Source organism: Plecotus auritus, assembly GCF_963455305.1.
Source record: "Plecotus auritus genome assembly, chromosome: 7".
Taxonomy (NCBI): Eukaryota; Metazoa; Chordata; class Mammalia; order Chiroptera; family Vespertilionidae; genus Plecotus; species Plecotus auritus.
This window is the reverse complement of record NC_137774.1, coordinates 52,634,386-52,658,331: the sequence shown is the minus strand read 5'-3', so window position 1 is coordinate 52,658,331 and position 23,946 is coordinate 52,634,386.

Sequence of the window (23,946 nt, the reverse complement as noted above, 5' to 3'; positions counted from 1 at the left end):
ACAATCAGATCTTAATGACAGCTCTACATTGTTAGAAAGATAAGATTGCAACAGCAAATGAAATTCTCTAATTTTGGACTTGATAAAAGTCTTCATTATCTAAAGCCAACAAGCAGTTTTTATGTTGCCATACCAATAACACTAGGCAATATATTGCTAATACCAGGAAGACAATTTTTAAAAATATTTTTTTTACAGAGGGAGGGAGAGGGATAGAGTTAGAAACATCAATAAGTTCTCAACCTCTTTCCCCTTTACAAACAATTCTCTGTAGTGTAACCAGTAATATAGTGGTTTCTCAACTTGGAACAAAATTAAATGGAGTGATGGGGAGGTGTCCAGAGGTGCATTGTTAAAATACAGAAAGCCAAGCATCAGGCCTAGAAATATGCCCTTGATAGTCCAGGTTTACCTCAGAATGACGGGGCATAATTTTAGGAATTCTGCCCTAGCAACAGTCAAACATTTGAGCATAAAAATTTGGGAGTACTTAAGTTAGAAACTTGGAGATAACACTTAATTTGAGACCAATTTAGTGTATGAATGCTTCAACTGCTTGGAGTGGTTATACTTGAGCCAGAAAGGGGGACACATGCTTATATATCAAACCCTTGGGGGTGGTAATGAAAAAGCCTTTTAAAAAAGCTTTCCTGCCTGGCTGATGTGATTCAGTGGTTGAGCTTCAATAGGAACCCGGTTCAGTTTCCTGTCAGGGCACATACCCAGGTTGCAGGAGGCAGCTGATCAATGTCTCATTGATATTTCTTTCTATCCCTCTTTCTAAAGTGAAAACATTTTTTAAAATACATTTTTATTGATTTCAGAGAGGGAGGGAAACATCAATGATGAGAATCAGTGGTTGCCTGCCTCCTACACGCCCCTACTGGGGATGGAGCCCTCAAATCAGGGACATGTGCCCTTGACTGGAATCAAACCTGGGACCCTTTGGTCTGCAGGCCGATGCTCTGTCCACTGAGCCAAACCAGCTAGGGGAAAACTTTTTTTTTTTTTAAAGCCTGCCTTAGGTTTAAGGAAGATGACCTCTCCAGTCCCATCAATTGTTACACAGTTGGGTAACTTGCTGAAGGCTTAGTTCCTGTTAAGGGGAATCCAAGAATTGGAAGACATAGCTCATGAAGTCCATGAGATTATATTGGGTTTCTTCCCCTTCAGAATGTCCAAACTAGTGCTTTTATTAAGCAGGCATTTTGCTGACTATGTAATAAAATAATTGGAAAAACAGACCTTTTGATAGTAAAGTGGGTTTTTTTTTTTGTTTTGTTTTAAATATATTTTATTGATTTTTTTTTACAGAGAGGAAGGGAGAGAGAGAGTTAGAAACATTGATGAGAGAGAAACATCGATCAGCTGCCTCCTGCACACCTCCTACTGGGGATGTGCCCGCAACCAAGGTACATGCCCTTGACCGGAATCGAACCTGGGACCCTTCAGTCCGCAGGCCGATGCTCTATCCACTGAGCCAAACCAGTTAGGGCATAAAGTGGGTTTTTAAAGATTGTTCCCCTGGCTGGTGTGGCTGACGCATTGTCCCTTACACTGAAAGGTCACAAGTTCAATTCCCAGTCAGGATATGTATGGAAGGCAATGGGTTGATGTTTACCTATCACATCAATGTTTCTTCCTCTAAAACAGTGGTTCTCAACCTTTCTAATGCCCTGGCCCTTCAATACAGTTCCTCATGTTGTGGTGACCCCCAACCATAAAATTATTTTCGTTGCTACTTCATAACTGTAATTTTGCTACTGTTAATCGTAATGTAAATATCTGTGTTTTCCGATGGTCTTAGGCTCTACAGCAGCGGTTCTCAACCTGTCGTGACCCACAGGTTGAGAACTGCTGCTGTAGAGCCTAAGACCATCAGAAAACAGATATTTACGATTCATTAACAGTAGCAAAATTACAGTTATGAAGTAGCAACGAAAATAATTTTATGGTTGGGAGTCACCACAACATGAGGAACTGTATTGAAGGGTCAGGGCATTAGAAAGGTTGAGGACCACTGCTCTAAATAAAAGTTCATGTTTAGCCCTTGGTGATTTGGCTCAGTGGATAAGAGCGTCAGTCTGCGAACTGAAGGGTCCCAGGTTTGATTCCAGTCAAGGGCACATGCCTGGGTGCCTGGGTGCCTGGGTTGCAGGCTTGATCCCCAATAGGGGGTGTGCAGGAGGCAGCCAATAAATGATTCTCATTGATGTTTCTATCTCTCCCTTTCCCTTCCTGTCTAAAATCAATAAAAATGTTTTTTTAAAAAAGTTCATGTTTTAAAATTTTTTCCTTTTTCTTAACACTAATAAAAGCCTTGATTAATAAACTTGAAGAATAGGCTCTGGCTGGGCAGCTCAGTTGGTTATAGTATTGTTCCCATATACCAAGGTTTCTGGTTTGATCCCTGGTCACATACAAGAATCAAATTAATACATGAGTGGAACAACAAATTGGTGTTTCCAAAATCAATAAAAATCAGTGGTTGAGCATTGACCCATGAACCAGGAGGCCATGGTTCAAGGCATGTGCCTGGGTTTTGAGCTCAATCCCTGGTGTGAGGCCAATGGAGAGGCAGCTGATCGATGATTCTCATTGATGTTTCTATCCCTCTCCTCTGAAAGCAAATATATATATGTGTATATATATTAAAACACACATACACACACTGAAGGTTCTTGGCTTCAATTTCTGGTCAAAGGCATGTACCTGGGTGGCAGGTTTGATCCCGGACCTCTAACAGGTGTGTGCTGGAGGCAACAAATTGATGTGTCTCTCTCACTTCCCCCCTCCCTCCCTCTCTTCCACTCTAAAAAAAAAAAATCAATGGAAAAAAAGATCCTGACATGAGGATTAACAAAAAATCTATATATATAAAAAGCCAGTGACTGGAACAGCCATGACTGGTTGCTATGATGCCCACTGTGAACCACCAATCAGGGGTTGGGGCCTGCTGGCCAACCTCCCCTGGCCCTGCCCCTGATTGCCCCCCTACCCCAATAGGGGTGGGGCTAGCAGGCCAACCTCCTGCAGCCCCTCCCCCTGGCTGGCCCCACCCCTGATTGCCCCCCATCCCATAGGGGGTGGGGCCAGCTGGCCAACCTCTTGCAGCCCCTCCTCCTGCCTGGCCCCATCCCAGATTGCCCCCCCCACAACCAATTGGGGGTGGGGCTGGCTGGCCAACCTCCCACGGCCCCTCCCTCAGCTGCTGATCCCTGATAGGCCCCCCCCATCCGATTCAGGGGTGGGGCAGGCCAGCCCACAGCCCCTCCCCCCAGCCAGCCTGGCCCTGATCACTCTGATTGGGGCCAGGCTGGCTGGACCCCACTTGTGCACGAATTCTTGCACTGGGCCTCTAGTATATAAATAAAAATATAAATCTAAAGAATAAAAGCATTTCACTGAATAGCTTTTAGTTTGGGGAAATAGAACTTGCACAATTGTGATTTCTACCAAATCTTCACTACAACTTGACATGCTAATGGGTCTTGTGAAAAAAGTTTTTCAGCTGTTCCTATCTCTTAAGTCTCAGGATCTCTTCCATAGGAATCCCCAAAGGTATTCATGGGTCTCAGCAAATTCATCCTACACACACTTGAAATTCGAGCAAGGAAAAGGCTCTCCCTGTGTCTCTTAACCATCCCCAATTATAATCTTCATTGTCTACCTTCTATTTAGGAGTTCATTAATATGTTCTATTTCTCATGAACTTTCCTGAAAGGTGCCTGTGTGCTAAGTTGTGTTAAAAGAATGCTTGCTTGGCATGCTGAAAGCAAGTCCCAGTAGCCTGATGCCACTCCAAGATAAAATTTTTGCTAGTTCTCAGTGAAATGAAAAATAAATAAATGAGAACAGTATAATGGATTATACATAAATTATGAAGTCCATTCAATTTAAAAGATTATACACCCTCTATATAAAAGTGTTGCAGTATAATAAAATGATTCAGAGTGTGGCTCTGGAGACACAACTACTTGAGTTTAAATCTAGCTCCACTTACTGGCTTGTAACCATGAGCACACAAAAGAGTGGGCCGCTGTTTAACATTGGTTCCTTCAGGAAGGTAAAGAGGGTTTAGGGAGATGTATTTAAACTCTACCAATATTCTAGATATTTTATCTGCAACCCATAGGCTTTTAGGAGGCCCGAAGTCATTTGCAACATAGCCTCAGTATTGTTCACAACACGCATCCCTGTTCAAGAGCCAGCAAAGTACTTCTATCCTGAAGTCAGATTATGCTCCCAAATTGGATCGAGATCCTGATTTATTATGCACAAGTCTCTATGCATTTCCCAGAGCCTCCAGAAACTATATCTCATTAGAATTCCTGAACCTCAAGAGCCTTCATTTTAATTACACTCTGTTCATTCCTTAAATAATCTGAAGGGGCAAGTCATGGCTCCCTTTAATTAGGCTCAGCGGACTCCAACCTGAGACAGATGCTGATTTCTGGGAAAGTATATTGCACTCAGTACAACAATAGTAACAGGGAAGTAAGTTTTGGGGTTTTACTTTTTTCATATTTTCTTGATACCATTACTAACCTTAGTCTCCCCCCCTTTTTTAAATTTAATTATTATTATTTTATTGTTGTTGTCAGAAGTTGAGTGGTAAAATTTGCTTCCCAGCTAGTAGGTATCAGCCAACCCCTATAATTTGTTCTAGCACCTACTCCTCTGACCACACAACACATACCACAACTCCTCTTAAGGAACACAATTACTTTCAGAAATTTCTAGTATCAGTGTTTCCCAAACTTTGTCCTCCAACATAGCCACTGTAAGAAGGATGTTGTGGTCACAAGGGCTCAGGAAGTTATTTCCTCCCTCCTGAAGACTTATGATATGCACGACTACCATATTAAAGGCTCAAGAAGTTTTGCCTTGCCCTGACCCATTTGGCTCAGTGGATAGAGCGTTGGCCTGCGGACTCAAGGGTCCCAGGTTTGATTCCGGTCAAGGGCATGTACCTTGGTTGCGGGCACATCCCCAGTAGGGGTGTGCAGAAGGCAGCTGATTGATGTTTCTCCCTCATCAATGTTTCTAACTCTCTCTCCCTTTCCCTTCCTCTCTGTAAAAAATCAATAAAATATATATATATAAAAAGAAGTTTTGCCTTAAAAGACTTCGTTTAATGTTGTTTAACACACTGTTTTTCTTTCTTTCTTTTTTGTTTTTAATGTATTTTTATTTATTTCAGAGAGGAAAGGAGAGGGAGAGAAAGATAGAAACATCAGTGATAAGAGAGAATCATTGATTGGCTGCCTCCCGCACATTCCACACTGGGGATCAAGCCTGCAACCTGGGCATGTGCCCTGACCAGGAATCAAGCAGTGACCTTTTGGTTCATAGGTCGACAACCACTGAGCCATGCTGGCCAGGCAAACCCAGTGTTTTTCAATTTCACCTTTTATTTAACCTTTTCTGTGAATGTCCCTCACGTTTTGAGAAACACTGTTCCAGCCATGACCTCTCCCATCTCCCTGTCTAGCACTGTGGATTGTGCATGGTTCCAGGCCTCTTTCAGTGCAAACTGTCGCACAACTGTAAACCTACTTTTTTTGCCCCACCCTGTATTTCATAGTATAGATATCTCACACTTTACCTATCTTGATGATGGATATGTAGAATGTTTTTAAATTTTCACTGTTAAAATAATGCTGCAATGAACATCCTTGTAAATTCTTATTGCTGTATCAAAGAATATGAAATTTTACAATTTGATTACTACAAAATTGCCCTTCAAAAAGATTGTACCACACACAGTGGAATATTATTCAGCTTTAAAAAGAAAGGAAATTCTGACACATGCTACAACATGGATGAACCTGGGAGATATGATGCTAAGTGAAATAAGCCACTCACAAAAGGACAAATACTATATGATTCCACTTATATTAAGTATAGAGAATAATCAAATTTGTATAGACAGAAAGTGGAATGGAGTTGCCAGAGCCTAGGGGAGGGGGAATGGGAAGTTGGTGTTTAATACATAGCAGTGGTTCTCAACCTTTTTAATGCCATGACCCTTTAATACAGTCCTCATGTTGTGGTGACCCCCAACCATAAAATTATTTTCGTTGCTACTTCATAACTGTAATTTTGCTACCGTTATGAATCGTAATGTAAATATCTGTGTTTTCCGATGGTCTTAGGCGACCCTGCTAGCGGTCGTTGAGAAAGACCATCGGAAAACACAGATATTTACATTACGATTCATAACGGTAGCAAAATTACAGTTATGAAGTAGCAACGAAAATAATTTTATGGTTGGGGGTCACCACAACATGAGGACTGTATTAAAGGGTCATGGCATTAAAAAGGTTGAGAACCACTGACATATGGAGTTTTAGTTTGGGATGATGGAAAAGTTCTGGAGATTATAGTAATGATGATTACACAACAATGTGAATGTCCTAATGACACTGAACTGTACAGTTAAAAATGTTTAAAATGGCTCTGGCCAGTGTTTCTTAGTGTTTAGAGCATCAACCTGTGCACCAAAGGGTCGTGGGTTCGATTCTGGGTCAAGGGCAGGTACCTGGGTTGCAGGTTCAATCCCCGGCCCCAGTCGGAGCTCATGCAAGAGGCAACAAATTGATGTCTTTCACATTGATGTTTCTCTCTCTCTCTCTCTGATCTTCCCTCCCTCCCTCCCTCCCTCCCTTCCTCTCTTTAAAAAATCAATGAAAAAAATATCCTTGGGTGAGGATTAACAACAACAATAACAACAAAAGTTAAAATGGTAAATTTTATATTATGTATCTTTTTTTTTTTAATATATTTTATTGATTTTTTACAGAGAGGAAGGGAGAGGGATAGAGAGTTAGAAACATCGATGAGAAAGAAACATTGATCAGCTGCCTCTTGCACACCCCCGACTGGGGATGTGCCCGCAACCAAGGCACATGCCCTTGACCAGAATCGAACCTGGGACCCCTCAGTCCGCAGGCCGACGCTCTATCCACTGAGCCAAACCGGTTAGGGCTATATTATGTATCTTATACCATAATAATTTTTTTAAAACTATGCCAACATAAATTTCCATCAGTACGGCCTAAGAGTACCTAGCCTTTCATACCCTCATTAACATACATTATGAATTGTTTTAATTTTGGATAATTTGAAGGGCAAATTTTTTTAAAATATTTTTTTATTGATTTTTTACAGAGAGGAAGGGAGAGGGAGAGAGAGTTAGAAACATCGATGGGAGAGAAACATCGATCAGCTGCCTCCTGCACACCCCCCACTGGAGATGTGCCCGCAACCAAGGTACATGCCCTTGACCGAAATCGAACCCGGGACCCTTCAGTCCGCAGGCCGACGCTCTATCCACTGAGCCAAACCGGTTTTGGCAAAAGGGCAAATTTTTTTAAAAGATTAATTTTAGGGACAGAGAGAAGGAGGAAGGGAAGAAGGGAGGGAGGGAGGGAGGAAGGGAGGGAGGGAAAGAGAGAGAGATATTGATTTGTTCCACTTATTTATTTATTCACTAGAGGCCCCGTGCATGAAATTCGTGCATGGGAGGGGGGGTGTCCCTCAGCCCGGCCTGCACCCTCTCCAATCTGGGACCCCTTGGGGGATGTCCAATTGCCTCTCGCAACCCCGGACCGCTGGCTCCTAACCGCTCTCCTGCTTGCCTGCCTGATTGCCCCTAACCACCTCTGCCTGCCTGCCTGATTGCCCCTAACCACCTCTGCCTGCCTGCCTGCCTGATCACGCCTAACCACCTCTGCCTGCCTGCCTGATCGCCCCTAACTGCTCCCCTACTGGCCTGATCACCCCTAACTGCTCCCCTCCTGGCCTGATCACCCCTAACTGCCTCTGCCTCGCCCCACACCTGGACCCAGGCTTCTCTCCCTCTGACCAGCCGCAGGCACCCAGGACCCGGGCCAGCTTTGCCTGGGCTGGCCACAGCCACAGGGGACCGTGGGTGGGTGGCTTGTCCCTCTCCCAGGCCACAGGCACAGGTGCTGGTGCCTGGAACCGCGGGGCGGGTGGCTTGTCCCTCTCCCGGGCTGCAGCCTGGCTGGTCCCCATTCCTCTCTCGTGAGCTCATTTGTGCCTGGCTGGTCCCCATTCCTCTCTCCCCAGTGTGGGGGTGTGAGCAGTTCATAAGGGCGTGATGACCATTTGCATATTAGCTCTTTATTATATGGGATTGGTTGATTCTTGTATGTGCCCTGACCGTGGATGGAGCCCACAACCTTGGCATATTGGAATGATGCTCTAACCAACTGAGTACCTGGCCAGGGGACGCCTTATTGTTTTAATTTGCATGTTTCTGATTAACCTTATGAGATTAAGCACTATTTGTATTTTTGTATTTTTTTACATTAATTTGTACTGAGAATTACCTTTTCACACTTCGCCTTTTTTATTATTAATTTGTAGGACCTCTTTATATTTTTTAAAAAGTAATAACTTATCTGTTATAATTGTGATAGTGTCTTTCAAACTATTATCTCACTGTTTGTTTATGGTATCTTTTGTCAAAACAGAAGTTTTGAAACTGAAAGAGAATCTGGCAGTGTTTTTCTGTATTACTTCTGGGCCAAAAAAATAAGTAAAAGTGTAATGCTGTTGATAACCACAACACATGTTTTAAAGAAACAGAATCATCAATGTTTCTACACCCCTCTGGGTGTAGAGTGTTCCAGGAAGAGAAACATGCCCCCCACATGATCCCCAGATCATAATAGCATTCTTCCCCACAGGGATCAACATACCAATGACAGAGACTCTTTTTTTTTTTTTCTGAGTGAGGAAGGGAGAGGGAGAGAGAGATAGAAACATCAATGATGAGAATCATTGATCAGCTGCCTCCTGCCCATCGAGCCTGCAACCCGGGTATGTGCCCTTGACCGGAATTGAACTCGGGACCCTTCAGTCAGCAGGCCAATGCTCTATCCACTGAGCAGTATGTGCCCTTGACCGGAATTGAACTCGGGACCCTTCAGTCAGCAGGCCAATGCTCTATCCACTGAGCAAAACCAGCTAGGGTGGTAGAGACTCTTTGAAACCATTGATTATCTAGTGATTAATGCATTGATTTTCAACTGGTGTGCTGCAAGAGGCACATTAGTGTGCTGCAAGAATTTTTAAAACTTACAATATCTGACTATTTAGTCCAGGACACTGACCTCTTTTCTCTTAGATTGTCAAATAAAAAAATGACAATAGCCAACACATAGCCATTCGATGTGAACAATTCAAAATTATACCTATTTTTTGTCAGATCAGCAAAAAATATAATACAGTTTATGGAGTGCCACAGAATTTTAATAATTAGTTTATGTGTGCCATGAGATGAAAAAGGTTGAAAATCACTGGATTATTGTAATGTCTATCTTAACTTCAGTGTTAATAGTGGCCTTGACAAATGCCTTTTATATTACATAACTATACTTTGCCAAGCATACTTAACACTATTATAATTGTGTTTTCTATCACTCAGATGATAGCCCATGCTTCTTTTTGTATTTTTAAATATGTTTGCCTTGTTTAGAATTACTAATAGCTTATTTTATTTATTTATTTATCTATTTACTTACTTACTTACTTATTTTAGAGAGAGTGGAAGGGAGGGGAGAGACAGAGAGAAATATCGATGTGAGAGAGACACATCGATTGGTTGCCTCCTGCAGGAGCCCTGACTAGGGCCTGAGCTGAGAAGGAGCCTGCAACTGAGGTATGTGCCCTTGACCAGAATTGAACCTGAGACCCTTTGGTCCACAGGCTGATGCTCTCTTTCCACTGAGCCAAACTGGCTAGGGCTACTTTTATTTTTTTTAAATGGAAATAGCTTAATTCATATTTTTTATCATGTTAAATGAACAATACAATACAACTTCATAATTTTTTTAAAATTCAGACAATCTAGAATGGAAAAAAGAAGAAAATAAAATAACCTGAATAAATTACCTGAATTTCTACCAACTAGCGGTAACTATTGGTAACATACATTTTTTAACATACATTTTTAAAAATAGGGGCTCATATTTTTATATCCTGCCTTTTCTGCTTACTATGCATATATATTATTTTATGTTAATAATTATAAATCTTCATTTAAAGAGTTGCACAACATTCTATTGTATGTATCATAATTTGTTTAATCCATATGAATGACACATTTGTAGACAACTTCTTGGTCAACACCTTATGAATTCATCTTTTCACATTTTTGTCAAAAGATAAATAGCAAACTGTAAAAAATATTTACAACATATATAAGGGCTAATTTCTTTAATGTATAAGGAGTTTCTACAATATATATAAGAAACAGATTAGTAATCCAATAGAAAAATAGGCAAGAATAAGAACAGACAATTCACAGAAAAGAAAATGGTTCTTAAACATATGAAAAGATGTGCAGCTTTACTTGCAGTAAGAAAAATGACTATTAAATATATGAAATAGCATTTTAAAAATATCTTCCAGATTAACAAAGATAAAACAGGATTGCTAGTACACTCTTTCCAAGAGAGTAGAGAAATACATCCTTATGCATTGTTGTTCAGCATAAACTGGTAAAACCTCTTTGGAATATAGTTGGTATGTACCTATGAAAATGTGAAATGTACATACCCTTTGACCCAGCAATTCCACTACTAGGAATTTTTCAGATGTTCTCACAGATGTGAACAAAGAAGCATGAACACAGATGTACACTGCTATATTCTTAACAGTAGCAATGCACTAAAAACAACATGAATAGCAGTATGTGTTAACACCTGTGTGAAAAGGGGGTTATTTATATGTTAATGATTTTGCATACATGTATGTGGGGAAGCACGGGACTTGGTTGTAAAGTCTGTAAGGAGGATTCTCCAAAACGTCAGGGGCATTTGGGGGGAACTTGCCAAAGGCAGCAGCCCCTACCTTGACTTTTCCAAACAAGTCCGATCCCCTGGGTGTTTTGCTGGAATCTCTGTGTTTAGTCTTTAAGACCCAACCTGGTAGAAGCATATACTTTCTCAAGGATACTTGCCTTGCTGATTGTATCTAGAGGTTAATTTGAGTTCAAGCTGTTGTTACAATAAAAGCCTAAGGAGGTAGGCAATTGAGGCTGTTTTTGGTGCCTAATGCCAACCACCCCCTTAGCCTCTCTTTCACAGAAACATGTCAGAGTAATCTATTCATCTGTCGATCAAGGTCTGCTGGTCAGCACATGTAGGATAATTCTAGAAGAATACATAGAAATTGCTAATGCTGTTCGTCAAATATGTTTTAATACACAAGAAAGGAAAAAGAACTTACTAACAATGGTTGGTTCCAGAAAGAAAGTATCTTTTGAACAGTTTGAATTTTCATCATGGGCCAATATTATCTACTAAAATAAATAAATAATTAATAAAAAGTCACATTTATTTGATGAGTCAGGTTTAGCATCCTTTCTTTTCTCCTGTGAACTGTCCCTTCATATCTTTAGTTTTTTAAAATTTTGTTCAATTGTCTTACTTATTGGTTTGCTAAGAACATTTACTCTTTGCTGCAGACACTGCAATTCTGTTTAGTGGTTAAATTTTAGAGTTTCAGGAATTTCCCCATAATTAAGAGGCATTTAAGACAGTTTGCCAGGACCCCAATGATACAAGCCCATCTTTTTATGCTGTTTTCCATCCACACCGGTGAATATTTGTGGAATTAGGTGTCGTTTATGAGCTCCATGAGTGGCCCAGGAGCTGCACCTTCCTTCCTGCTCCTACGTTGGAGCAAGGGGCTAGGCTCCAGGTCAACGGCTGACATAAAAGGAACCCGAAGGAAGGGGAAGCTCATCAGAGCCAGGCATCCATCTGCCTTGGTCCCCATTTAACTGGAGATGGATAGGAGCTTGCTGATGGGAGACACGGGCTATGTTCTGGGATCAGTGGCTCTGCAGGCAAAGATAGAGCACAGTGGCCGCCCTCAACTTCCTCAGTATGTGGCCCACACCTCCCAAACACTGGCCTTGACGAATGCAGGCAATGCTCCCAATTTTCAGAACTGCTTAGTTCACCCTGAGTCAGAGTGTCAAACAGTGACCATTGCATCCAGCAAAGGGGATGCACTAGCATTTGGGGGAGAAAAAGGCCTTTGGGACTTATCAGAGGAAGACCTTAGTACTTCTAAGGCTAAATATGCTCTTGGCGACCTTTCTTTCTTTTTTTTTTTTTTTAAATATATTTTATTGATTTTTTTACAGAGAGGAAGGGAGAGAGATAGAGAGTTAGAAACATCGATAAGAGAGGAACATTGATCAGCTGCCTCCTGCACACCTCCTACTGGGGATGTGCCAGCAACCAAGGTACATGCCCTTGACCGGAATCGAACCCGGGACCCTTGAGTCCGCAGGCCGATGCTCTATCCACTGAGCCAAACTGGCTAGGGCTCTTGGCGACCTTTCAACAAACCAAGCTTTCACCCCCCAACCCCCACTTTGTTGGGTTAGCTGGAAGCTTCCAGCACCTTCTGCTTGCCTTGGCTTCCTGTGAAGCAGCACCCTAGTCCCTCCCACCCCTGTGAAAGCTGTTTTTCTGAGCATCAGGCCTGCGTGTAATCTCATTTATTTATTTATTTTTACTGTTTGTCTGAAGGAGGCTGGCAGCATTACTACCTAATTATACTGTTAATTAAGCTTCAACTATTTGTGTAGCTGCTATGTATACTATAGCACATAAGAAATAACACTGCTAACATATACCAGAAAGTAGGTCAATGAAATGTGCATTGTAATTGCCTTTAGAGGCTAAATGGCCTTCTCTCTTTGCTGCCAGAAGCTCTGATGGCCTTTTAGGTAATCCTCCTCCCCTCCTCCTCCCCTGAGCTTTTCCTGGAAGCAGGTTGGCAAATTTTGCTGGAACAATATGGCTCCTTGCCCCCACAGCGGCCAAGGCCTAGAGAAAGGAGAAGGTCCTGAGCCACCTGAAAGCATGACTAAGGGAATTTACACAAACAGAGACCTCCAGAGACAAGAAGGAAGAAGTTGAGGGGGCAAAAGTGGGGACGGGAGGAGCCTGCACAGGAGTGTCTCGTCCTCTGCTCTTCTGGCCTCGCCTCAGCCTTCCCTGAGCTGCTTGTGCCTCTGCTGTCTCGCCTCTGCAGAACCACCAGAACGCAGATTAAGGCTCCTCTGGCTTCCAGTAATGCCTGATGACTCACTCTGAGCAGCTGCTCTCCTGCAGACTGACTGCAACCACTTAAAATAGTTCACTTGTTTCCCTCTCAGCTCTGTCCTCTGCACTCCTGTTCCAGGACAGAGCGTTACATCCCGGCTCCGAGCTCCGTGCCCTGGGCTCAGGTGAGCAGCGCCTAAAGTGGGTAGTCTAACATGGACATTTATACTGAATCAAGGGACCTGTGCCTAAAGACATCCCACAAAGTGAATACAACATCTGCGCAAGCTCTTGGGTGACCCCAAACCACAGAATGTAAGGGAGGAAAGGGTGGAAACCCAAACTTTCTGTGGGGCATGGTTTGGGAACACCCAGAAATCACCCCTTCCATTCTGAAAAGGTGAGGCCAAAACGCTTTGTGTGAATCTAGGCCCAAAGCATCTTCTAAGTGTTAGGTCGCCAAAGGAGGAATGAACGCGCACGAGACCAGAGTAGTGAGGGATTACGAATTTATTCGATCATCTGCACACCAGATGGCTGAGCCTGGATGGCTCCAGCCCCCAGTGACGGAGTTGGCAGTTTCTAAAGGACTTTGGATGGCTTTATCTGGGCGGGGAATTCTCTGTGCAGGTCCACAGGGGAGATAATGGAATGTGGTCTCAGCAAAAGGGAATGTCCATAGTGAAATGGCCTGAAGGTCAGTTCCTGGGGGAGGGGGTTTTGATTCAGTTATTTGATCAGACTTAACACTAAGGAAATAAGTATGTCCTAAGCCTTACTCTAGGGCCTCATATTTGTGAAATAAAAGTGGTCTTTCTTACCCTGTGCCAATCGCTAAGGCTACCCAGACAAATATACTCAATCATTGGGTAGAAACAGGCAAGTGAACGGACGCTTGCAATATGGGTGATAAATGCAATGATAGGTCAGGGTCAAACAAGATGCTGAATTAGCCATCTGCTGGGTGGGAGAGGTGTGCTGTTTTGACTGGAAGATAAGATGGAGGAGTGGGCCTCTAGTCTTGCTTCCCCACCCATTGCCTTGGAACAAGGTGTCTACCTCCCCCTCTGCAATGACTCGGGGCTCTGCTGCAGGCACATTGGCGTCAAGTCAGGGCATCCAGCTGCCTGTGCCTGGGAGATGCTAAGAAAAACAGGTGGCTCCTGCCTGGCTCCTGGCAGTTGCCTACCCATCCCCCCTCAAAACACCCAGGTGTCGGGAATTACATTTTAGGGGTGAGTCCTCCTCATGCTGCTTCTCTCTGGAGAGCGAAGTGTGAAAACATGACAGTGCGCAGTTCTTTTGTGAGGTGAGGAGTAGCTGGCTGTGTTTTCCTCTCCTGATCACCTGGCAAAACCCAGGCCTGGATGATTCCAACACCTGCCTTCTCCCTGCTTGCACCTAACTGCCGGGGGCGGAGGGCGGGCGGCGGGGGAGTCACACAGCTAAGGAGCCTGGTTTCACTTTAAATTCATGATTGCACAACTCAAAGGGATGCTGAACTCTGCCAGGCAATTTCACTCCATTAGTCTGAGACATGATATGCTTTATTTTCTTTCTTCAACCTCCCCACCTGCCCCTTTACTCTCAGCTAGTGACCTTAACTTCACTTAAAAAAAATGTTTTTATTGATTTTTTAAGAAAAAGACTGGAAGAGAGAAGGAGAGAGAAACATTGATCGGCTGCCTCCTGCACACCCCCTACTGGGGATTGAGCCCACAACCTGGGCATGTGCCCCCACCAGGAATCAAACCGGTGACTTCTTGGTGCATGAGATGATGCTCAACCAACTGAGCCATGTCAGCCAGGGCGATCTCACTTTTTTGAGAAAACAGAGGTAATCAGGTTTTCTCACACTTGGTATGAAATTTGTCCACACTTGGACCTGCCTTGTTTCTTGTCTTCCATTACATGAGCAGAGACGAATTCTTCCACTTGGGCCATCCTCTCACCTTCTCAAGGACTTGGTTCTTTGAGGTACCCTCCTTCTGCTCCCTGCTCCTGAATGGCTTTCTCCTCAGTCCCCTCTAAATGATCATAAATGAATAAGAACCTTCAAGGACAAAGAGAGTAGGAGAGAAGACCAGGCAGAGAGGCGTGGCCAGAAGTGTGTGCACCATAGACAGAGGATGACACTGATAACTCAGGAGAGAAGCTGAGACCTCAGTGCCCTGGGGACCCACAGACAAGATGAGACCCTGCTAACCAGGGGGAATGAAGTGGACATCTGTGTACTAGACTTTGGGAACCATGACATCACCCTAGGGGGATGCTTAAGCAAGCCCCATCCATGTACCGGACATTTGAGGAAAGGCAGGAAAACACACACACACACACACACACACACACACACACACACACACACACACACCAAAACTGAGGTAAGAAGAGACAACACAGAGGAACACAGGAAACTCTGATGCTGAATTTTCCCATTCTCTCTCTAACTATGGCCCTAGCCCTGGGTGCCACTTTCAGGCACTGCGAGGCCTGAAGCATCCAGGCCTGGAGCAGACCTGGCTGACAACTTTTCTCTTCAGAGAGAAGCTTTAGTAGAAACGAGGCAGGTCCTGGTAACCCTAGGGCTCCAGGGGAGGATCTAACACTCAAATCTAAACAATTCTTTATTATTTACATGATAAAGTCTAAATTTGAGTGACATTGCTGATATTTCCTAAACTCTTGTTTCAAATTCTTGCCCCTGGTTCTTTACTCAACTTGTTATCTCTCTGCTATGGCCTAAACATTTGTGTGTCCCCCAGATTCTAATGTTGAAATCCTGATGGCCAGATGTGATGGTATTAGGAGGTAGGGCCTTTAAGAGTTGTTTAGGGCAGGAAGGTGGAGCCCTCAGGAATGAGAGTAGCACCTATAAAGAGGAAGCAGCAAGAGGGTGCCTGGCTGTGAACCAGGAAGATGGTCCTCACCAGTATGGAGCCATGCTGGTGCCTTGACTTTGGACTTTCCAGTCTCCAGAGCGATGAGAAATACGTTTCTGTTGTGTATAAGCTGCCCAGTCTGTGGTTCATTATAGCAACCCAAACAGACTAAGACACCTTCAGAAGTAGAACCCAGCCCATCCTTCCCTTCCTAGGCATTAACCACACCCCAGGCAGTGGCAGCAAACTTCCCTCACCATCTGGGGGTCTAAGAGAGGGACAGACACTGCCAAAGAAAACTGTAGCAAGGACAATCTATGTAGGACAAGCATGTCAAACTCTCGGCTCACAACAAATATTTTTGTGGCTCAGCCAACATAACGGTATGTAAAAAACGTTTTAATAAAAATTTCATAACTTAATTTTTACAGTATCCTGTTATACATAATCCTATATAATAAAAGAGTAATATGCAAATTAACCATCACTCCGCTACACCCACAAAGCCACGCCCAGGAGCGAATATGCAAATAAACCCAACCAAGATGGCTACAGCCACAGAGAGCAGGAGAGAGGCTTGGGTTTCCCTGGAAATGGAGGAAGCCAAGCTTTCCGCCTGCCCTTTCCCACCTAGGCTTCCACTCAAGGCTACAAAGTTTCAATTGTAGAAGATAAATAAACCCCAGATACCAGGGCCTCTGCTTGGATCACCAGGGGGCGTGGCCGGCCTGCAAACCACCACAGGCCCCTCTCCCAGGCCACCCCACGCCCCAAGGGAACCCCCACCCTGATCCGGGACACCCTTCAGGGCAAACCAGCTGGCCCCCACCCATGCACCAGGCCTCTATCCTATCTAATAAAAGAGTAATATGCAAATTGACCATCACTCCAACACACAAGATGGCTGCCCCCATGTGGTCAAAGATCCTGCCCCCATGTGGACACAAGATGGTGGCCACAAGATGGCCAGCAAGGGAGGGCAGTTGGGAGGGACCAGGCCTGCAAGGGAGGGCAGTTGGGGGTGATCAAGCCTGAAGGGGAGGGCAGTTAGAGGTGACCAAGCCGGCAGAGGAGGGAAGTTGGGGGCGACCAGGCCTGCAGGGGAGAGGAGTTGGGGGGACCCAGGCCTGCAGGGGAGGGCAGTTAGGGGCAAACAGGCTGGCAGGGGAGCAGTTAGGCATCAATCAGGCTGGCAGGGGAGTGGTTAGGGGGTGATCAGGCTGGCAGGCAGAAGTGGTTAGGGGCAATCAGAAAGGCAGGCAGGAGAGCAGTTGGGAGCCAGCAGTCCTGGATTGTGAGAGGGATGTCCGACTGCCCGTTTAGGCCCGATCCCCTAAACGGGCAGTTGGACATCCCTCAAGGGGTCCCAGATTGGAGAGGGTGCAGCCTGGGCTGAGGGACACCCCCCTCCCCCGTGCACGAATTTCGTGCACTGGGCCTCTAGTTATTAATAATGAACTACAACATGCGCTAATGACTGATGACTATAATCGTGTTGCATTCATTTTCCTTACGTACCTTACTTGCAGGTGCACCATTTCTCTCCACTAATACTAGCAGCGAATATTTTATTATTATTAAACTAGAGGCCTGGTGCATGAAATTCGTGCACGGGGGGTTGTGTCCCTCAGCCCAGCCTGCACCTTCTCCAATCTGGGACCCCTACTGGAATCAGGCCTAAATGGGCAGTTGGACATCCCTCTTACAATCCACGACTGCTGGCTCCCAACTGCTCGCCTGCCTGCCTTCCTGATTGCCCCTGACCACTTCTGCCTGCCAGCCTGATCACCCCCTAACTGCTCCCATGCCAGCCTGTTTGCCCCTAACTGCCCTCCCCTGCAGGCCTGGTCACCCCTAACTGCCCTCCCCTGCAGGCCTGTTCACCCCTAACTGCCCTCCCCTGCAGGCTTGATTGCCCCCAACTGCCCTCCCTCGCAGGCCTGGTTCCTCCCAACTGCCCTCCCCTGCTGGCCATCTTGTGGCCACCATCTTGTGTCCACATGGGGGCAGGATCTTTGACCACATGGGGGCAGCCATCTTGTGTGTTGGAGTGATGGTCAATTTGCATATTACTCTTTTATAAGATAGGATAACTAGAAGCCCAATGCAGGAAGATTCGTGCTAGAATGGACTTTCCTTTCCCTGGCTGCTGGCACTGCCTTTCCACTCCGGCCCAGCCCCTTTCCACTCAGGCCCCAGAGCCGCCTCTTTCCGCTCCGGCCCCGCCTTTCCACGCTGCCCAGATGCTTCCCACGCAAGCATCCTGCCCCGTCACTCAGTGCCTGTGTATGCAAATTAACTTCCATCTTTGTTGGGTTATTTTGCATATCACTCCTGATTGGCTGGTGGCATATCAGAGATACTGTCAATTTACATGTTTGTCTATTATTAGGTAAGATTTTATTTTATTATTTTAAAAAAATATATTTTATTGATTTTTTTCCAGAAAGGAAGGGAGAGGGATAGAGAGAAACATCGATGAGAGAGAAACATCAATCAGCTGCCTCCTACACACCTTCTATTGGGTATGTGCCCACAACCAAGGTACATGCCCTTGTCTGGAATCGAACCCGGGACCCTTCAGTCCGCAGGGCAATGCTCTATCCACTGAGCCAAACTGGTTAGGGCATAGCAGCGAATATTTTAGTAGCCGATGGCCACGTCATTAGTCTTGGACTGACTTGTTTGGTGTGTGCAACAGGAAATATTTCACTTTCAGAGAACAAGAAAAATAGGTTTATTTGCGTTACGCTTATTAATTTGTGCAGTTATTCAGTGTTTGGTAAGTTAATGTTCAAGAAAAAATATTAATTTTTATTAAAATGTTCTATTATTTTATGTTAATGATGACTCATTTATTTTAGCCCTATCGAAATAAACCTACGTTTCTATGAAAATTGAAGCTTTTGTTTTTTTTTAATTTTATTTATTTTTTATTTTTATTTTTTTATTGTTTGAAGTATTACAAATAGTAGTACATGTCTCCTTTTTTTTCCCCCATTGACCTTCCCCGGTCTCCCCTACCCCCCAGTACATGCCTTTACCTGCGCCCCCACTCAGTGTCTTATATCCATTGGTTATGCTTATATGCATGCGTACAAGTCCTTCGGTTGATCTCTTATAGCCCCCCGCAACCTCCCCTGCCTTCCCGCTGTAGTTTGACAGTCTGTTCAGTGCTTCTTTGCCTCTGTATCTATTTTTTCCCCATTTCTTTCCTTTAAAAAAATCTTGCCTCTGCAGACTAGAAATAAACATATAATAACAAAAAATGTTTGAGTCCCAATTTCAATGTCCAACAGTTCTGAGTTACCGTTTCAATGTCAAACAGTTCCTTATGTGTACATGTCAGCAATGATATCTGGATGGTGGGCACATGGTGGCAATGCAGGTCCGACCCTCTCTGGTTTGGTCCTAGGCAACCTGCTGCGACGCACAGCTACTGACTGCTAGCGTGGCAAGGCGTCATCAGCGTCTCCCATCTCTGGACTGTTTCTCCTCTTGTCTTCGTGGTTGGAGCAGACCTGTCAATTCCTCTCTGTTGCAGGAATCCACATGGTCTTGGAGTTGTTTTCTGAAAATATACAAACATATTCTCAACCAAAAGTTAATAAAGGAATCTTTTCTATATAATTGATTTGGGATCCTTTTTATTTTTGCCCAAACGATTTTCCTTTGTCTTATTTAGACACCATGTGTGTTTTTCATGGGGAAGCTTTTGTTTTTTTGTGACTCACATAAACTTACACCTTGTCTATTTGGCCCATGTTAGCTTTGAGTTTGACATGCTTGATGTAGGGCCTTAAAAGCCAGGGATACACATATTGTGTGATTCCATTCACATGACATCCTGGAAATGGCAAAGCCTACAAGAGGAGAGATCAGATCAGTGGTTATCAGAGCATGCCAGTCATGGAGGGGAGGGCAAAGGGGCCCAGAGCACATTTTGGGGTGAAGAAAATGCTCTGTATCTTGATAGCTGTGGTGATAATACAATTATATACACGTTTGTCAGAAAGTTTATTTTATTTTATTTTTTAAAGGGAGAGTGAGAGATAAAGAAACATCAATGGGCTGCTTCCTACACACCACCCACCAGGGATTGAACTGTGTGCCCCAATTGGAATCAAACTGGCAATCCCTGGATGCATGGGACGATGTCCAACCAACTGAGCCACACTGGCGAGGGTTGTCAAAAGTTTTTGAACTGTCAGTGTTTTTTAAAGGGGGTGAATTAGACTACAAAAAAACTTCCTGGGGGTAAGAGATCAACCAAAGGACTTGTATGCATGCATATGAGCATAACCCATGGACACAGAGGGGGCGTTGAGGGCATGTGCTGGGGGGTGGGGACGGCCAGGGAGAGGTCAATGGGGGGAAAAGGAGACTTTTGTAATACTTTAAACAACAAAGAATTTAAATTAAAAAAACACTTCCCCTTTCCCTCCCCTTTCTCCTACCTCTTTGTAAAAGAGAGATGAAAACGCAAAGGGACATCAGAATGTCTGGGTTCAAATCCCACTGCCACCACTTGCAATGTGCAAAACAAACAGAGACTTCATCTCTAACTCTTTCCCCTTTTCTGAAGTGGAGATTCCAAAGGGATCTACCTCGCAGGGTGGAGGTAAAGATTTAAAAAAGAGAAGAAAATAGCCCATAAAGTGCCTGGCTTTGCCCTGGCGTCCTCCAGGCCTCCTGTTCCCACCCCTTGGTGCACCCGCTCCGTAGGAGGGAGGCAGAGGTTAGGGCTCTGGTACCCTCACTGTCACTTGGGGAGAACAGCGGGCATCAGGAGGACGCCCTGCGGTCCTCCCAGCCTCAACCAGGACCACCGACGACCGCACAGCCCCGGCGGGGCCGGGGGGGGGGGGGGGGACGGGGGGGCGTGTCCGGATATTCACTTAGAAAGGGGGCGGGGCCTCGCTTGGGAGAAGGGTAGGGGGAGGCGCGGGGAACTGGAAGTGGGGGGCGTGGCTGACGGGGAGGCTTGGGGAGTCGGGGCGGGGGGATGCGGCGCGGGGAGGGGGGGATGCGGCGCGGAGAGGCGCGGTGGGGTGGAGTCCTGGGGAGGCGGGGCGGGGCGGGCGCGGCGGTCGGCCTTCCGCACCCCAAGCATCCATCCCTCGGTGCTGGACCGCGGGCTCTTTGGCTGGACCTGCATGCAGCCCGGATCTTCCTTGTTTCAGTCCAGGCTACCGGATGCATCCCTTTGTCCTTGTCTTCGTCGCTGGTTCTGACCTGCCCTGTTTCTAGATCTCTGGGCCTCAGCATGTGTCTGTCTTGACTGTGTCGCGCTTCCTCTCTCTGCCGCATCTTTATCTCAGTTCAGCCTGTCTCGGCTTTTTCTCTGTTCCGGGTTCCCAGATGGTAGAACATCTTTCTCCTAGTCTCCAGGTATCCATTCACCAAGAGCAGGGGCTGTTGCAAACGGCCCAGCTCCAGCCCCAGGCTGGGGAAATTCCCCAGAGGCTAAGGGTTCCAGCCCGGCTCACAGAGTTGGCCAAGGGCCTGGCTCCAGTGGCTATTCTGGGTCCTGGAAGAAAGACACCAGCCCGGGGGGCCTGGCTGAGCAGTAGCCTCTGGGACTCAGAGTGCTCACTGGGGCGGTGTGGGAAGAGGCAGCGCCTTTGCTGAGAGAGTAAGGATTCTCTCAGGCCAGGCAGGCTGTGAGATCCAGCAGGCCTTTGGCCTCCTACTCCTCCAGCGTGTGCCCTTGGCCTGGGGGGCGAGAGGGGGGGGGCGGGGCCCAAGTGCCCCTGCCTCTCTGAGGACCAGACCCACCTCAGCTATCACTTTTTTTTTCTATGAGTGTATTCATATCTCTCTGTCTCGCTTGTAACAGGACACCTATCAAGCCTACTAAGCTGGTCCTTCCTTCCTTCCTTCCTTCCTTCCTTCCTTCCTTCCTTCCTTCCTTCCTTCCTTCCTTCCTTCCTTCCTTCCTTCCTTTCCTCACCTGAATATATTTTTCCCATTGCTTTTCAGAGAGAGTGGAAGGGAGGGAGGGGGAGAGAGAGAGAGAGATCTATGTGAGAGAGACACCAGGTACATGCTCTTGACCCGCGACACTTAAGTGTGCAGGCTGAGGCTCTAACCACTGAGCAAACCGCCAGGGCTAAGCTGGCCATTGCTGTCTGTCTCCTTCCTGGCAGTCTCAGACACAAACTGTTCAGGGAGGCTACATCTGGCCAGGACACATGACCCTTCCAGACTCTGTATCAAGTTTTGGGACAGTGGTTTCCCCCACTATCTGAAAGTAGACCATTTCTATGAAGACTTTTGTAAGCTGAAATGGTGTGAAGTGAAGAAGCAAGTACCACTTATTTATATGGAAAATCTTTTGAGGGTTCCCAGATCCCAAAAATAACCTGCCAAATCACACTAACTATGCTTAATCATGTCCGGTTTTATGCTAAGCATAAACACTCTACGAGCTCTCTTAGGCTTTTTGATACCTTAGGACACATCTGGCTAACAGCTGCATGAAATAAATGCAATAAAGCACAGATGCTCGCAGATGCAGTTCAAAGCTATGGGGCTCGATGTGGAGATGCTGAGTGGTGCTCCCTCGGAGAAGCTGGGGGTGCAGCGCTCGCTGCCTCTATAACGGCTGCCTCGCCGCAAAACAAATGCTGAATGCTGTTTTCGCTTTTGCCTTTTTTCATAAAAGCAAACCCCTTTTTGGATTTCTTTTGGTTAGCGAAACAGGTAAAAATGTAGGTCTTTCATAAAAGCAAAGTGGTATAATGAGAACTTTCAAAAAGCTGGGATACCTATACTTGTTTGGTAAAATGATAAAAAAAAATTCAAATAGTACAAAGGTTACACACTAAAAAGGAAGTTAGTTGCCTTCCTATCCTTGACCCTGAGTTCCCCTCTCTGATACGTTTTTGTGACCTCTCTCTTGTTTTTATTAAGATCAATTCTGAAAATAAATTCAAATAATGGAAACATGGCTTTACAAAAAATTACCAAGTGTGAAATGAAACACACGGGAAAGATACCGCGCACAGGGTGCTTGGGGAGATTTTCCTCACGTGCAAATGGACGGGGCGAAGTTTCTTGAAATGTGGTTCCAATGGCGCTGGGACTAAGGAAACTGTACTTCTCTGCTTGATTTGTTTCCCCCCAAAATACAGGAATTTTTCTCTGCACAGAGGCCTTTAAAAATATATATAAAATTCACATAAAAATCATCAATTTGAAGTGCACAATTCAATGGTTGGTTGTATTTTTTTAGGAACTAAAAAAGAAATTTGCTTATTGAGGGCAAGAGGATGCAAGCAACATAAAATCAGAAGCTATGTCTTTACTTGGCTTTTCTTCTCTTGTTGAATGGGGGTGGGATTTTATTTGTACATTTTCTAAGGGTCTCAATCTGCTCATGAAATCCTCATAAGGGCAGCTGCGGGCAGAGATTCCTGAGGTGACCCTTCAGGAGAACTGTTCCCAGGACGGGGGAACTGCTCAGTGCTGCGTACTTTCTTCCCCTTCTGCTTTGTGTGTACAGTCATCGCACGCCATGGTGAGCCGGCACGAGTGTAAAGAATTCTCAGTGCCCACTTTGCCATCTCAGCACTGGTCCAGGTCACTTCATTGTTCTGTCCACAGCCTGAGAGTCTTTTTGATTTTCCCAAAACCCAGGAAACTCTTTTTCTATGAAAACTCCCAGGTGCTCGTTTGTTAAGTAGAATTTACCCCCAGCAAATCTGTGAAACCTGAAAACCATGTATTCTATGGCGGATTCCATTTGAGATGGCATTTTAGTGAGATCTGTTAAAACCTTGGCTGGAGGCATGGCAGGACGACTTGGCTGGGTGGGATGTGTGGCCAGTGAGGGCTTTATTATATTTACAGAGTGGTGCAACCACCACCACAATCAAATTTAGAACATTTTCATCACCTCAAAAAGAAGCCCTGTACCCATTAACACTCCATTTTGCCCCAAATACCCTTGCCCGAGGCAGCCA